Below are 14965 nucleotides of genomic sequence, written 5' to 3' on the forward strand. Positions count from 1 at the left end.
CCAACTTATTTTCAAGAGTTTAGTTCAACAAATGCTTATGGAGTGCCGCTAGCTTTAAGGAATGTCTAGTCTCTTGGGTGACACAGACATTTGGTCAGGTGAATGCCATACAAGCTCAAAGTGTTATAAGAATCATAGTCATTGATGGAGCCCGGCTATCAAAAGATATAGTGTCTGGAGTCTTAAAGGCTTGAAGGCAAATAAACAGCCATCTAGCTCAGAAGCAACAAAGCCCACATGGAAGAAGCACACCAGTCTGTGTGTTCACGAGGTGTCAAAGGGATCAGGTAACAGGCATCAAAGATCAAAAAATCCTATTATTGTGAATGTGGGGAAGTGCAGAGTGGGGACCCACAGCCTATCTGTAGGCAACTGGACATGCACTTTTGGAAGGATCATGGGGAGGAGACAAGCCAGTAAGGGTGCAATGAAGCAATGATGAAACATACAACTTTCCTCTAGTTCCTAAATGCTTGCCCCTCCACCACCCCACTATCATGATCCCAACTCTACCTTCCCAATCTGGCTAGACCAGAGGATGTACACTGGTACAGATAGGAACTGGTAACACAGGGAATCCAGGGTGGATGATCCTTTCAGGACCAGTGGCGATACTGGGAGGGTAGAGGAAGAGTGGGGTGGAAAAGGAGATCCGATTACAGGGATCTACATTTAACCTCCTCCCTGGGGGACAGACAACAGAAAAGTGAGTGAAGAGAGACGTTGGACAGTGTAAATATGACAAAATAATAATTTATAAATTATCAAGGGTTCATGAGGAAGGGGGGAGCAGGGAGGAAAGGGGAAACACGGGGAGCTGATGCCAGGGGTTTAAGTGGAGAGCAAATGTTTTGAGAATGGTGAGGGCCATGAATGTACACGTGTGCTTTACACAATTGATGTATGGATTGTGGTAAGAATTGTATGAGCCCCCAATAAAATGATTACAAAACAAACAAACAAAGAATCACAGCCATGGCGGGTACCATGCTAAGCACTTTAAATCTATTATCTTTATTCTTTCTGCCTCAACAAAACAGTAGGAGAACCACGCTACTCAGTTGAGGAAACTAAAGCTGAGTGAGCTTAAGTGACGTGCCCTGCCAGTCAATGCGAGAACCAGAACTGAAAGCCACCATCTACTCAACTCCAGGCTCTGTCCTCTTCCTGTGACCAGGCTATGTGGCCTCTCCAAGGCCAGGAGACATACAGTAACAAGAGTGGTGGGGGACAGAGGACCACTTGTTCCGGTCTAGGTCCTAGTAGGGAAAAGACCCGTGGTTCTTAACCTTCCTAATGCCGCGATCCTGTAATACAGTTCCTCATGTGGTGGTGACCCTGCGCCCACAACCATGAAATTATTTTCATTGCTACTTCATAATTAATTTTGCTACTGTTATGAATTGGGCGACCCCTGTGAAAGGGTTGTGCGACTCCCAAAGGGGTTGCGGCCCACAGGTTGAGAACCGCTGCTCTAGAACATTCTAGGACTAGGTATTTCCACCATGAGAATAATTGGTGGTGTGAAGAAGGCATGGAAGGAATGTGCGGATAAGGAAGCGGATGAGCCAAGCCAGTGGAAGTTCGAAGTGTGGTGGAGAGTGAAAGTGTGGCCAGGGGCACGTGCAGGGTTGTGACGGGCACCTCAGGTATGGGAGATGTGGCAGCCCACGTGGCAGGGTCACGAAGGAAGGGCTTGTGCTACACAAACAGGAAATGGGACCCACATCCTGAAAGGAACAGGGAGGTATCCCTTCTGCCCTAGGAGATGGAGGGTGGATGGGTGGAGATGAGGACACAGACGTGTGAAGATCAACTGGCAAGGGCCTGCTGACGTTTCCAGGGTTACTGAAAGGCTAAGTCAAGGGTGAGTGCCTGTTGGCTTGGCTGATGGAGCGAATGATGGTGCCATTCCCCGTGAGAACCCAGGCACCGACCGGCCCTGGTCTTCCACTTTCAGGGACACGAAGGGAGCTTGTGCGGGCTCCTGGAAGGGCAGGGCTCATTTAGAGAACGGGCTGCTTCCCTCAAGTATTTCAAGGCGACACTCAGAGCCTTGGGCTCTGGGGTGTCGGGCAAGAAGATGTAAGAGAGAAGGCTGTGAGAGCGAACTCTAACGTTCTTCACAGCTCTCACTGGAAGAAGCAGTGTCAGGTTGATAAAACTACAAACTCACTGCCACTGAGTGACACCGACTTACAATGACCCCATAGGACAGGGTAGAACTGCTCCTGGAACACTTCATAGGAGTCGAGAGTCGCATCGCTCTCCTGTGGAGCACCTGGTGGATTTGAACTGCTGACCTTGTGGTTAACAGCCCAGCTAGGAAAGAAACCCAGAATCCTGAATGCCAACCTATGCTTTCTGTATTTCTGTCACATTCTTTCTAAGGGAGACACAGAAAATTATGTTACCACCTCATGCTAAGTATATCTACTTTTCCCAGTTATCCCATGGCATTTCAAAATTTATTTAAAAAAAAACATGATAAATGCGTATCTTAAAGACAAAAAAAAAAAAAGAACATTCAGATGCTTAAAGGAACAAACAACACATTCAGTCTCCTCTCCATACCCCAGGGCCCAAATGGTTTCCTGTGTATCTTTCCTGGAAAAACCAATGTGCGATCTTTGTCTGTATTTTCATCATACTCAGGGTGTATGCTGCTCGGTTTGTTTAATTGTTTATCCTAAGAGACAGTTTAGCAAAGTGGTTGACAAGCGTCTCTGGGACCAGAAGGCTGGGTTTGAAACCTAGACCTGTCATGTTAGTTGTGTGGCGTTGGGCAAGTTACTCCATGCCTCACGGTTGAGCTCTGTAAGGCGAGTTTAGTAACCCCACCCACTTCACAGGATTGTTGTGAGGATTAAGTGAAGGCCAGTATCTAGCACACTCAGATAAGCCATTATTCCACACTCCTGTCAAAACAGGTAGCTTTCTTCTCGTCTTCATTCTTGCCGATGGTCACTCCATCTAATGGATTCGAGTCCCTAGCTGGTGTTGCCACTTTTTAGCTTACGGAACTTCCTTTAGTGTTTCTGACAGTGCAGTCTGTCTCCCTTATGAAAAACTCTCCCTATTTTTGTTTATCTAATAAAAGTCCTTCTTTTGGCTTCCTCTTTTTTAACTTGTATGTCACCAAAGACTCCAAAGCCACTTCAGTTTTACTTTGCCTCCTTTTTTAGCCACTCAGACCACGACTTAGATCCAAGGATAAGGAATCTGGGTGGGGAGGGGCTCAGATTGTGTGCTTTCACTCTCTTTAAAAATATTTTAAAATTTATTTGTTGTTTTTTTAAGGAAGCATATCCTATGTAGCATAACCCATCTCAACAAATAAAATCAGTAACACTATCTCATTCAATCTCCCCCCACCCCCACAGAAATGTGGTTATTTTTTTTCACACCACCCCCTCCTATCCTCCCTCCCTCTATCATCTCCTATTCCTCCCTTGGCTTCCTTTTAGCAGGGCAGATCTGCTGCACATCGAATTCTGGGTTCACTTTTCCTTTCAGTACTTTAAAGACGTCACTTTATTTATCGTCTTCATTGTCTCTGGTGACAAGCCTGCTTCTATTGTTCCCTTTATACAATTTGTTCTTTGACTGCTTTCAAGATTTTCTCTTTCTTTTTGAGTTTCCATTATGTGATTCTTGTGTGTGTGTGTGTGTGTGTGTGTGTGTGTGTATTTTAACTTTATACTGGCTTGGGGTTACTGAATGATCTGTGAATTGATGTATTACATAAAATTTAAAGCTGTTTATGATTATTGCATCTTCAAATAGTTTTCTGCTCCACTTTATTCTTCTTCTTCTGAAATAACAATTATGGCTGTTAAACTGTTTGATATTGTACTGATGTCTTCTGAACTTCTGCTCATTTTTTTCAATCGGTTCTCTCTTTGTTCTTCAAACTGTGTATTATTGGTTTATCTATGAATTCACAGACTCTTTCCATGTTTCCAGTCTTCTATTAACCCATCCAATAAAATATTCCGTTTAGTTAATGTACTGAACGTTGAAGTTCTTTTTGAGGAGCACTGAGAGAGTAGTGGGTTAAACACTGGGTGGTTAAACACAAGGTCGGCAGTTCAAACTCACCATGCAGCCACAAAGATGTACAGCCTTGGGAACCCTCTGGAGCAGCCCTATTCGACAGCAGGGGGTGTAGGTTTTTTTTGGTATTTCCATGCTGAGAGTCTATCTGTTCATTCATTGGGTGTATATATTCCATTGAGTTCTTTCTGTAACATAATTATAATAGAACTCAGAACATATGTGCTAAAGTCCGAGTCTATTTGTTAACAATGTGCTCATCAGGAGTATAGTGCTTTTCCTTCCCCCTTGAAGGACATACACATTTCCCTGTTTCTTTATACGTCTGGTAGACAGAGGGTTGGACACCAGACACTGTAGAAGGGCATGTTCCAGAGACTTGGGACTCTGAACATTCCTATCAGAGAGCTAACTGGGCTGATACCAACATCAAACATCTCCTGAGGAGGGCAGCAGCTGGGCCTGTGCTCTCTGCTTTCAGTGGGCAGCTGCTGCTGCTTTGGCTTCCAGAGAGCCCCACATACAGTTTTGCAGTCAATCAGTTGCACCATTTTACAAGCATACTTGGGGGTTCAAGGTCTCTGTACCTTCCTCCCTTCTAGGGTTTCTCTCCTAATTTTCTGGCTCTCCCAGCCTCGAACTTTGCCCTCTAAAACCTCAGTTTTTTGGGTCACTGGAGCCTTGTGGATCTGAGCATGACCCACCAACATGTCATCCTGACTCACTGCAGCCTGGCTCGAAAGGGGGGGGGGGCTTCTCCTCCACTTTCACCCCATTGCTTGTTCTTCAGGGCCGTAAAACAAACTACTTGAAAAGTAAACCTTGTGTAGATTTTTATGGTTGTTATCAGGGGTGAGGGGGAAATACCAATCTCCTTCAGTATTCAGGGAAAACGTATTCGTTTTAACAGCTTGCATGATTACTACGGTGTGTCTTTACCACAGTTTAGTGAATCAGCCCCCAGTTTATGAGCAATTTACAATAGTATCTTCTCTGGCAACAGGGGGAAAAAATCCGCCTTTCCTAAGGTGCCCGGGGGCTAGAGAATGCCACACTTCCACAACAGGGTTCAGAAATAGGGCCCAGTCCTGCTCCATCCCTTCTTGTTGTTGTCAGGTGCGGTGCTGTGGAGCTGCGTCGTCGGGCTCAGAGTGACCCGGTGGACCACAGATGGAAACACCGCCTGATCCTGCACCAGCCTCAGGACGGCTCCTACGCTTCAGCTGACTGTTGCAGCTACATGTTGAGTCCTCTCATTCAGGGCCTTCCTCTTTGTTGTGGACCCTTCACTGGTCTCTCCTGATAACATGCTCAAAGTGACACGCAGTCTTGCCATCCTCGCTTCCAAGAAGCATTCTGGCTGTACTTCCTCCAAGATAGATCTGCTCATTTTTCAGGCAGTAATGGTGTGCGAATCTGGGGAAGTCCCTTAGCGTTCCCGGGCCTCCCTGCCTTCTCCTCTGTAAGACAGGCACCCCAGGCACAGAGCCTGGCACACAGGAAGAGCTCAGTGTGTGTTGTCCCCCCAAGAACAAGGCCAGGACCGAGGACAGGGCAGAGCGGAGTTTGGAACAAGAGGGCTCAGATGGACCGCGAGGGCAGGTGGAGTAAGGAGAAAGATGAACTAAGAAAAGAGGATATAAAGAGGAGTGTTCACACGCATTAGCTTTACCCACGTAAGAAGGAGCACGGAGGCACAATGGTTCGTTGCTCCTGTGCTAATCAGAGGGTTCATGGTTCGAACCCACAGCCTCTCAGAGGCAGAGCGGGATGGAGGTCTGCTTTTGTTAAGATGACCACCTCAGAAACCCCACGGGGTCATTCTAGCTAGCCTGGGGGGGGGTGTCAGGAGACATCAAAACCAAAGGGACGGCTGTGGGTTTCATTTGGGGGTCCTAGTGACATAAGACAGACTCTACCAAGCAGCTTCTCGCTCAGGGCGACTGCAGGCATCACTTAGGGAAGGAGGCAAAGTCGATCTTTGCTAGCCCTTCCAGTGCTTCCGAAGCTTCCACTTTTAGAACCCTCTGGGCACCGACTAGCCTGATGCTTTTCTCCCAAACAGTACCCCTTTCAGAGATGCTACTGGACTAGCCAACCGCCTTCCATCCTGGGACAGGCGAATTCCACGTCCATTTTCGTACTACAAGTAGCCCTGGGGCACAGAGATGGGGAGAGGGTGTCAAAGAGTGGGACGGACCACATGGCTCACCTGCTCTCACAGAGCGCCACGTCAGTGGCCACCTAGTCGTTAAAACAAGCAACTGCCCAAGCTGCTTTGGAAGACAAAGATGGGTTGGTGTCTCCTGTTTCCAAGCCCTTCTGCACACTGCAAGCAACCCACTTCCAGCTAGGGCCTCTGTTCCCACAGTGTACAGAGCACAGAGGCAGCAAGCCAGGCTACCTAAGAAGCCACAGCCAACCAAGCCTGGGCACTTCTCAGAGGGAGCCGGGGGAACGGGCAAAACCTTTCTGACCACAGAGCTGGAGAAGGCGCCTTACCTTACGTGGAGCCTGTAAGCAGGTGCATTTGTGCAGAGTCTGCCTTCAAATGGATAAGCACTGGCTGCAAGCAAAGCGGCACGGACCGGGACGTTTTGCGATCTTCAAGAGAGGACCAGCACACCACCCCCTTGGTGAAGGGGGAAGTGTTCCAGAGAATTCAGGCTCAACACAGGCACCCTGAGGCGTGGTGCCCAGCAGTGACTCCCAGCGAAAGCTGGTCTCTTGGCACAGGGCCCTCTCTCTCCAGCCCAATCCCATCTGTCCCCTCTGGAGAGAAACAGGTCTTGAGAGGAAGGGAAAAAAATATTTGACAATTTCCCCTGTGGGGATCCTTCTGAGTTGCTGGCGAGAACCACAAGGAATGCATCCTACTGGCCAGAGAGAAAAGACGCAAACAGAGACGTGTACAGCAATGTTCCTAGGAGCACTGTGCTGAGAAGGGCTGTGGACAGAGCCAGAGACTTGCGCCGTGAGAGAGATGCAAGGACCCTGGGGTAGGAGGCATCATTGAGTACCATGACCAGACCGAAGGGCCAGCCAGGGAAAATCCCGGGAACACACAGGACGTGGCAAGGTCCAGCAGTAGTCAGGAGGGGTAAGGGTTGGGGGCTTATTAGGTCACTGAGATTTTAAAATGGCACATTGATCGTCAGCAGTAGTCAAAGCCTTGTGACCTGTGATTTATGCTCAGGTAGATTCTGTGGACTATTTTTGCTACAGAACATGTTCTCAAACTCTTGGCTTGTCTTTCAGATTTCTTCAAGGTTTCAGTTTAAGAAGCCACCTTTGGAGGTCAGCAGCTAAAACACCGGTGCTGGGCTGCCCAACTGGGAGGGGCTGTGTCATTCACACAGGTGGCTGAGCACCTGAATCCCGTTTCCATATCTTGGAGCCCTGCATCTCATGAGAGAGAGCCCACTGCCCACCACAGCCGCTGGGAGGGATTTCCCATTCCCACGAGCCCTGCCTACCCACACACCTGTCTCAGCCCCGAAATCCACTCACAGATACCGAGACAGGGACTGTACAACAGTAATTGTTTTGAGCTAAAAGCTCCATGTTAAGGGAAGCAATTGTTTTCTAGTGGCTATGTATTAAAGTGTCCTGGCAGGACAGTGGATGTCAAGTTAGGCTGCTAGCTACAAGGTCAGTTGTTTGAAACCACCAGCCACTCCTCAGGAGAAAGATGTTACAGGCTTGGAAACCCACAGGGGCAGTTCTCCCCTGTCCCATAGGGTCACGGTGAGGCAGCATGGACTGGATGGCAGTGAGGTTTCACTGGAAATGGGTTGGACCCCCAATCCCATTGGTGTGATCTGAGGCCATATCATAGTCAACTCAGAACCAAACCAAACCAACTACACCCACTGTCAGAGTGGATTCCTACTCACAGCCACCCTAGGGGGCAGGGTAGACGTGTGCCCATGGGTTTCCAAGACGGCAACTCTTTACGAGAGTAGAAAGCCTCGTCTTTCTTTCATGGAGTAGTGGGTGGTTTCAAACTGCTGACCTTGTGGCTAGCAGCCCAACCGTAACCTATTAAGTCACTAGGGACCCTATCCTGTGTCAGCTGTGTCTTATCCCTAATCACTTTTGCTGTTACAAGGAGCCGTGCACACACCCAGGCACAAGTACCATCGGGGCAAGATCTATGCCACGGGAGGGTCTCCGAGGAACGGAGCCCTACCTGGCTCCAGAGCCTGAAAGAGAAGGACTTTCTCTCCATGCTAAGGAACCTTTCCCCCAGAGCCCGAGCCCCAAATTCAGACGTCCACCTTCCCAGGCTGTGAGAAACTAAGTTTGGGTCCTTTAAAGCTACCCTGCTGCGGTGTTTCTGGTACAGTCGTGTTATCATATGAAGACACTGAGGCACAAGCATATCCAGCCCCCTTTATTAACTGGTTACATTTACAACATTGTCCCTCCCCAGGCACCCCAATACGTGTAGGCAAAAACTCACCCAAACAAGCAGTCTCGCAATAATGAATACAAAATCACTGGAAACTTTATAGCCCTTTACGGGCAGGTGTTTGGTGGGCTTTGCCCTCAACACTTAGAGGCGCGTTTGCGATTTTTGATAACTTAAGACTTTAAACTATATTACAAACTGATTACCGCCTAAAGTCTAAAAAGTTGGTTTACAAGCCTGTTCCGCCTGGTCTCGGGCCCTTGGTGCTTATAACAGACACCTTCCAGTGTCTTAAAGCCTGAGAGGCAGCAAGTCCCAAGTTCTCAGGCTGCTAATGGTTTCACATAAAATGAGCTCCTGCCATTTTACTACCGCCCTGGTGAGAATTCACAGGTGAGGAGCCACTAGGGAAAGGATGAGGACATTTCTTTCCCCACCGGCTGGCGGGTTCTTCCAAGTGCAGGGGACTTTTCCACTCACGAGTTGAAATGATCACGTTCCCTCCCACGGCCTCTGCTGTGTTACTTCGAGACAGCAGGAGCAAGGCGAGAGTTGGCCCTCTGGAGAGAGAGGTGACACGAACTGCATCTGACCCTCACAGCTGTAAGCTGCGTCAACAACCGAACCTGGCTCTTGATGAAGCAGCTTCCCATTTTGTTGGTATCAGTCGATCTTGCATGTGGAAGACTAACTACTGGAAACAGCTTACTTTCACATTTCAATCAGAAACGCTACACGTCAGTCTTGTATATGTGCTCACAACATGAAGATGACTGTTCTTGGAAAGGCGACTGTGTCAGCAATATAGGGAAGGGGGAAAAGGCCCCAGCGGGTTCTGTAAACGGTCCACCTTAGTGCCTGCGCATTTACAGAAGGTTTAACAACATGCAGCAAAGCCGAATACAGTACCGAGGAACTGCTTTTGAAAGAAAACAATTCCTAGAAGCTTATAAAACAAGGCTAGTAAATACCAGGAAAAAAAACAACCATAAAATTTACATGTTCAGGTATATTTAACTTTGCAGGACTATTGGCTTGGTTTTGGAAATGAACTATGGCAGGCGAGAGAGGTGGCTCGAGGAAGCCCTGGTGCCATCGCGGTTGCGATGGGCTGTTCACTACCAGGTCGATCCGAGGGAGAACGACCGTCTATCCCCATGCAGGGTTATTGCCATGGAAGTCCACGGGGGCAATTCTACTCGGTCCTGCAGGGGGCGATGAGTCAGAATCCAGTGGCTGGCAATGAGGGTGGATTTTGGAGATGGATGGGTACAGGTCAACGAATATGCAGCAAAGCACTTCCTTTGTAGGTGGAGCTCTGGACCGGGCAGAACTAAAAATACCACTTCTGTTCTCAAAGGCAGTAAACTATAAATGCTTAGTGGAGGGGCGCTTCCTTTCTTAGCATTTTTTTTTCCTTTCTTAGCATTTTTAGTAAGTATAAAAGGCAGACCCACTTTCAAATGCCAAAGTCAGTTCCGTGTGGCCGACTCTAACAACTCCAAACTATTTTTTCAAATTTCAAATTCAAAGAAAAATTCTACCCAAATGCCTTACATACAGAAGTCTTACAAAAAAACCAACTGAACTTAAAGTTCAAGTGTTTATGGGAGTACACACACACACACGGAAACATTTTCATTTTTAAGACCAAAGATCTTCCAGGTTTGTTTGCCACAGGGCTTAGAAGTGGTGGTAACTAAACCAGCTGCCATAATACAAGTACTTTGTAGCACAAACCACTGAGGAGGTAACACCCACTGACTGACTTGCAGAAACAATGCAAGGCTAATTCATCCTGTATGCATCCGGTTTTACTTGCTGGAGGACAAAATTCTCAACACCACAAGTTCAATGCTTTCTTCAGGCGTTTTATGGTAATAAAAAAATGGAGGCCAAGGAAGGAACACTGGGGTGGGGTGGGGTGGGGGTAGAATCAGGCAATGGAAATAAGAAAGAAATCGGGCCTTTCTGACCTCATCTACTGCAAATGAATTGATGACAAAGCACCTCAGTGAAGACTCCCCGAAAGCACGGGCTCCTAATTTGGGGTGTGTACATCATTACGAGGTTCTCTGATTCTTGTGTGCACGGGAGTTTGGGATCTCATGATTCAACATGGTGTCAGTGAGAAGGCAGCGAGCGGTGGGAGGGAGCCCTCGCCCCGGGCCCTCGCTGCGACAGAGGGTCCTGTGGGTGCAGAGACAACGGGAACTTGTGAGCCCTGAAAACATGTAACTCTTTGTAACTGAAGCTCTGGAATGTCATCTGTCTTAAATTACATCCACCTGGGATCATGCTCCGATGACCAATACAGGCAGATTACTGGAACTTGAAAACCTCACTTTTTGGGTAATTGACACTTAAACTGTTTGAAGTTCCTCATTAAGGGCTCTTAACAAATGAACTGCAGATGTAGGCAGCGAAATGTCCAGGACTCAGAGAAATGAAGTCACCTGAAGAGCTCCCAGCAAACCGGCGGGCTTCCTTGATGGGACATGGGCCGGGAATGAAAGAAAGAGTGCGCCTGCCCTGGAGGCTGCAGGCTTTTCACCGCTTTCTCTAGTCCAGTTGGGTTTTCCTGGACACAGTGAAAGTAATTAAAGTGAAAGTGAGGTTGAAATGCCCGGGGACTACCAGACCTGGCTCTGGAGTGAATAGCTAATTTGACGGAGGCGGAGAGAGATTACACATCTCCACTGGCTCCCTGTTGGCACCAGGACATAAGTCTGAACTCCCGGGCCTGCCTCCAAAGTCCTTCACAGGCTGGCTCCGATCACCCGCTCAGCTCCACGGCCAGCTCTCTCCCCACAGCCGGCACCCTCGGCAGGGACCTGCTCAGCACTGCCCTGTCCTGCCTGCGCATGGTGGGGCCCCTCCCTCTGCCAGGAAAGCCCTCCTCTCTTCTCACCCTTTAAAACCTGCTCTGAGGGCCACTGCCCTGTGACCCGTCCCTACCCAGCCTCTGACGGTCACCTCTTCCTTGGCACTCCTTCTGCAATTTGGGCCTTGAGTAGTTCCCGGGATGCCCTTAGTTCAACCTTCATTGTCTGAAGTGTCGAGCAGCTGGTGGGGGCCCGGCTCATCAAAAGACTAGTGGTTGGAACTCCATCGGCAGCTCTATGAGGGCCCACTCCCATAAGGATTACCTGCTGCCATCAGGCCAATTCCAACCCCGAGTGACCCTGTCGGGGTTCCGAGCCTCAAACCAAACTCACCGCCATCAAGTCAACGCTGACTCACAGGGACCCTATAGGACAGGGTAGAACTGCCCCGTGGATCTCTGAAACTGTAACTGTTTACGGGAGTAGAAATCCCTGTCCTTCTCTGTGGAGCAGCTGGTGGTTTTGAACTACTGACCTCGAAGTGAGCAGCCCACCTGGTAACCACTACACCAAGGTTCCCGAGGGCAGTGGTTCTCAACCTGTGGGTCGCGACCCTGTGTGTTTGTGTGTGTGTGTGTGTGTGTGTGTGTGTGTGTGTGTGTAAAACAATCCTTTCACAGGGGTCCCCTGATTAATAACAGTAGTAAAATCACAGTGATGAAGTAGCCACAAACATAATGTTATGGTTGGGGGTCACCACCACATGAGGAACTGTGTGAAAGGGTGGCAGCTCCATTAGGAAGGTTGAGAACCACTGCCCTAGGGTTCCCACGGCTGTAGACTTTTACAAAAGCAGACTGTCCCTGCCCGTGGCGCAGGGGGTTAAGCTGCAGCACCAGAGCAAGTGCTGGCGCATAACTGGGACCACCAAGTCTGCGGGCAGCCCTTTTAACCGTGAGCAACATGGTTAAAATAAATAAATAAATAAATAGATAAATAAATAAAGCAAATTAAAATTAAAAAAAATAAGCAGACTGTCTTACCTGTCTCCTACGGAACAGCTACTAGTGGGTTGGAACTGCCAACCTGCCCCTTTAGCAGCCCATTGCTTAACAAACCACACCATCCAAGGGCCTCCCATAAAAACAACAGTCTAGGGAACCCCATGGGGCAGTGCTACTCTGCCATATGGCACTGTGATGAATCAGAGTCCACTCACTGGCAGCACCGAACAACCAAGTGCCAAAGTACTGCGCTGGCTGCTGGATCAAGACCCAGTCCACTCAGTAGATTTAGATGCCCCGAGGGGCTCCGCTCCTTAGACTGCATGCTCTTTAAGAACGGAGCCCGCGCTCCCCGTGAGTGTGCACCTGGGGAAGGAAACAAACAAAAAGAATGGAGCCCAATCTCAAATGTTCCAGATGCAGTGCCTCACAGGTGCCTGGCACCCAGCAGGGAGACGCTCGGTGCGCTCTCTCCTGTGTCTTCTCCTTTGCGGCTGCCTCAGCGAGTGCTGCGGAAGCTGGGCTAGGAGGTGGCATGCTTCTCACTCTTTTCAAAGAGCATATGAGCGAAGCAAATGCTTATGCAGAACCTGCGCCAGGTCTAAGAGGCAGTCATTTGAACAGAACACAGGAAACGGCGGGGTTTAAAATCAGGAAAGGTGTGCGCCAGGGTTGTACCCTCTTACTAGTCAATCTATGGGCTGAGCATACAATCTAAGAAGCTGGACTATATGCAGACCAACATCTGACCTGGATCAAGGCTGGTTAACGTGGGATATGCAGATGATACAACTTTGCTTGCTGAATCAAGTCAAGAGGACTTAAAGCACTAAATGATGAAGATCAAAAACTGCAATCATCTATATGGATTACACCTCAACATAGAGAAAGCAAAAATCCTCACAAGTGAACCAGTCAACATCACGAAAAATGGAGAAAGCATTGAGGTGGTTAAGTGTTTCGTTTATTGGCTCCACAATCAATGCTCATGGAAGCAGCGGTCAAGAAACCGGCTTGTTCTGCATTGCCCAAATCTGCTGTATAAGATCTCTTTAAAAATGTCAAGGGCAACATATGTACAAATATGCTTGACACAACTGATGTATGGATTGTTTTAAGAGTTGTGAGAGCCCCCAATAAAATGATCTTTTAAGTTAAAACAATTTTTTAAGTATTAAGGGACAAAGATGTCACTTTGAAGTAAATATCTTTCCTATTTACTTGCATGATAAAATCAATAGTGGGTTCTGTAGCAAATAATTTTGTCCTTACTAAGCTAACAAATAAAAAACTTAAACACACACAAAAACTCTTATCAAGCAGTAAACCATATGGCTGTGGAGATAGAGATAAATTCCCCATCTCCTATTAACAATAATCCTTGAAACATTATTAGCATTTTTACTAATTCCCCCAAACAGAGTACTAATTAGGAAAATGCACCTGTGCTAACACTTCAGTTGTCATGCTTAGAATTTGCTTCTGGAGCTGCTGCCTGGGATGGGACCCTCGGTTAACACGTTAAATGTTTGTGGAGTCTAACAACTGCTAATCCCTCTTGGTTGGTGGCTAGCTGCTAAGGCTCCAAGGTCCCGCACAGAGAAGGAAAGGTACGGCCTCCTGGGAAGTTTCCAGAACCTGACAAAGGGCAGTTCACCCAGGGGCTGGGAGGAGACAGAAATGAGCACAGCCTGGCACTTTGTCCTCAAGGAGCTCAAAGTCTGAAGGGTGTCCAAAGGACACCAGAACCCCTCTGGTGGGGGCAGGGAGCATTCACCGCCTCAAATGGGCCTGTGGGCTGAAGAATTCGGTCCAGAGTGGAGAAGACATGAGCTGAGAATGCTGGCGAGGAGGAGCTGGCAGAGCCAACGCTGTGAAGTCCATCCCCTCTCTTGAAGATACCTCATCACAGTGATAGCTGGGGTATGGGATGTGGGGGTGGAGAAGGAGAGTAGGGTTGGGGGAGAGAGTACAGAAAAGAAAATCTCATCATGAAAGTGAATATGGTTTTGGCTCCTGCTAAGATTCTTCCATTGTCCTGAAAGACCACAGCTTTTAAAACTATACCTCCGGGTGATGAGCTTGGCTTGGGTCGTGGATTGAGGAAAACAGTGTGGGCTCAACAGGTCAGAAAACCTTAAGTGGGCAGAATGGACCTGGTACAGAAGGAGTTTCTGGATGGTGCAAATGTTTAAAGCGCTCAACTGCTAACCAAGAAACTGGAAGTTCAAGTTTCCCTAGAGGTACCTCGCAAGAAAGGCCTGGCAAGCAACTGTCAAAAATCATCAGTTGCAAACCTTCTGGGGGCAGTTTTCTCTGGCATACAGGGTTCTACAGCAAGCACTCATGGGGGAGCAGCTTTAGACCACATTGACTCAGGCTGCCCAGGTTCTGCCTGGATAAAGCCACGTCCAGCTATTAAGACTGTCATAATTCATTGGCATATGACATAGCTGTTCTATAATCAAAGTGCAGTGATATGACCCACCGAGGAGAATGGATCACTTGCTACAATGAGAATGGGGGTCTGGCACCCTTGTGAGTGTATAACCATGTAAATAAAGTGTATGCAGCCCTAATTTGGAGTCATTTTGTCATCCGCTAGGCTTAAAAGGAGCCATCCTAAAGGCATTAAGAGGGGTCTCTTTACCATGAAGAAGGACGTG

At 48.1% G+C, this 14965-nt stretch overlaps 1 protein-coding gene and 1 pseudogene across 1 annotated transcript in view; one reads left to right on the forward strand and one right to left on the reverse strand.

The window, feature by feature from the left end:
• CLYBL (citramalyl-CoA lyase) overlaps nt 1–14965 on the reverse strand; it is a 285813-nt gene that overhangs the window by 244902 nt on the left and 25946 nt on the right. The window lies entirely within an intron of this gene.
• Nucleotides 12107–12262, forward strand: LOC142462076 (small nucleolar RNA SNORA76; annotated as a pseudogene).

This window comes from Tenrec ecaudatus, chromosome 11, assembly GCF_050624435.1.
Source record: "Tenrec ecaudatus isolate mTenEca1 chromosome 11, mTenEca1.hap1, whole genome shotgun sequence".
Classification (NCBI taxonomy): Eukaryota; Metazoa; Chordata; class Mammalia; order Afrosoricida; family Tenrecidae; genus Tenrec; species Tenrec ecaudatus.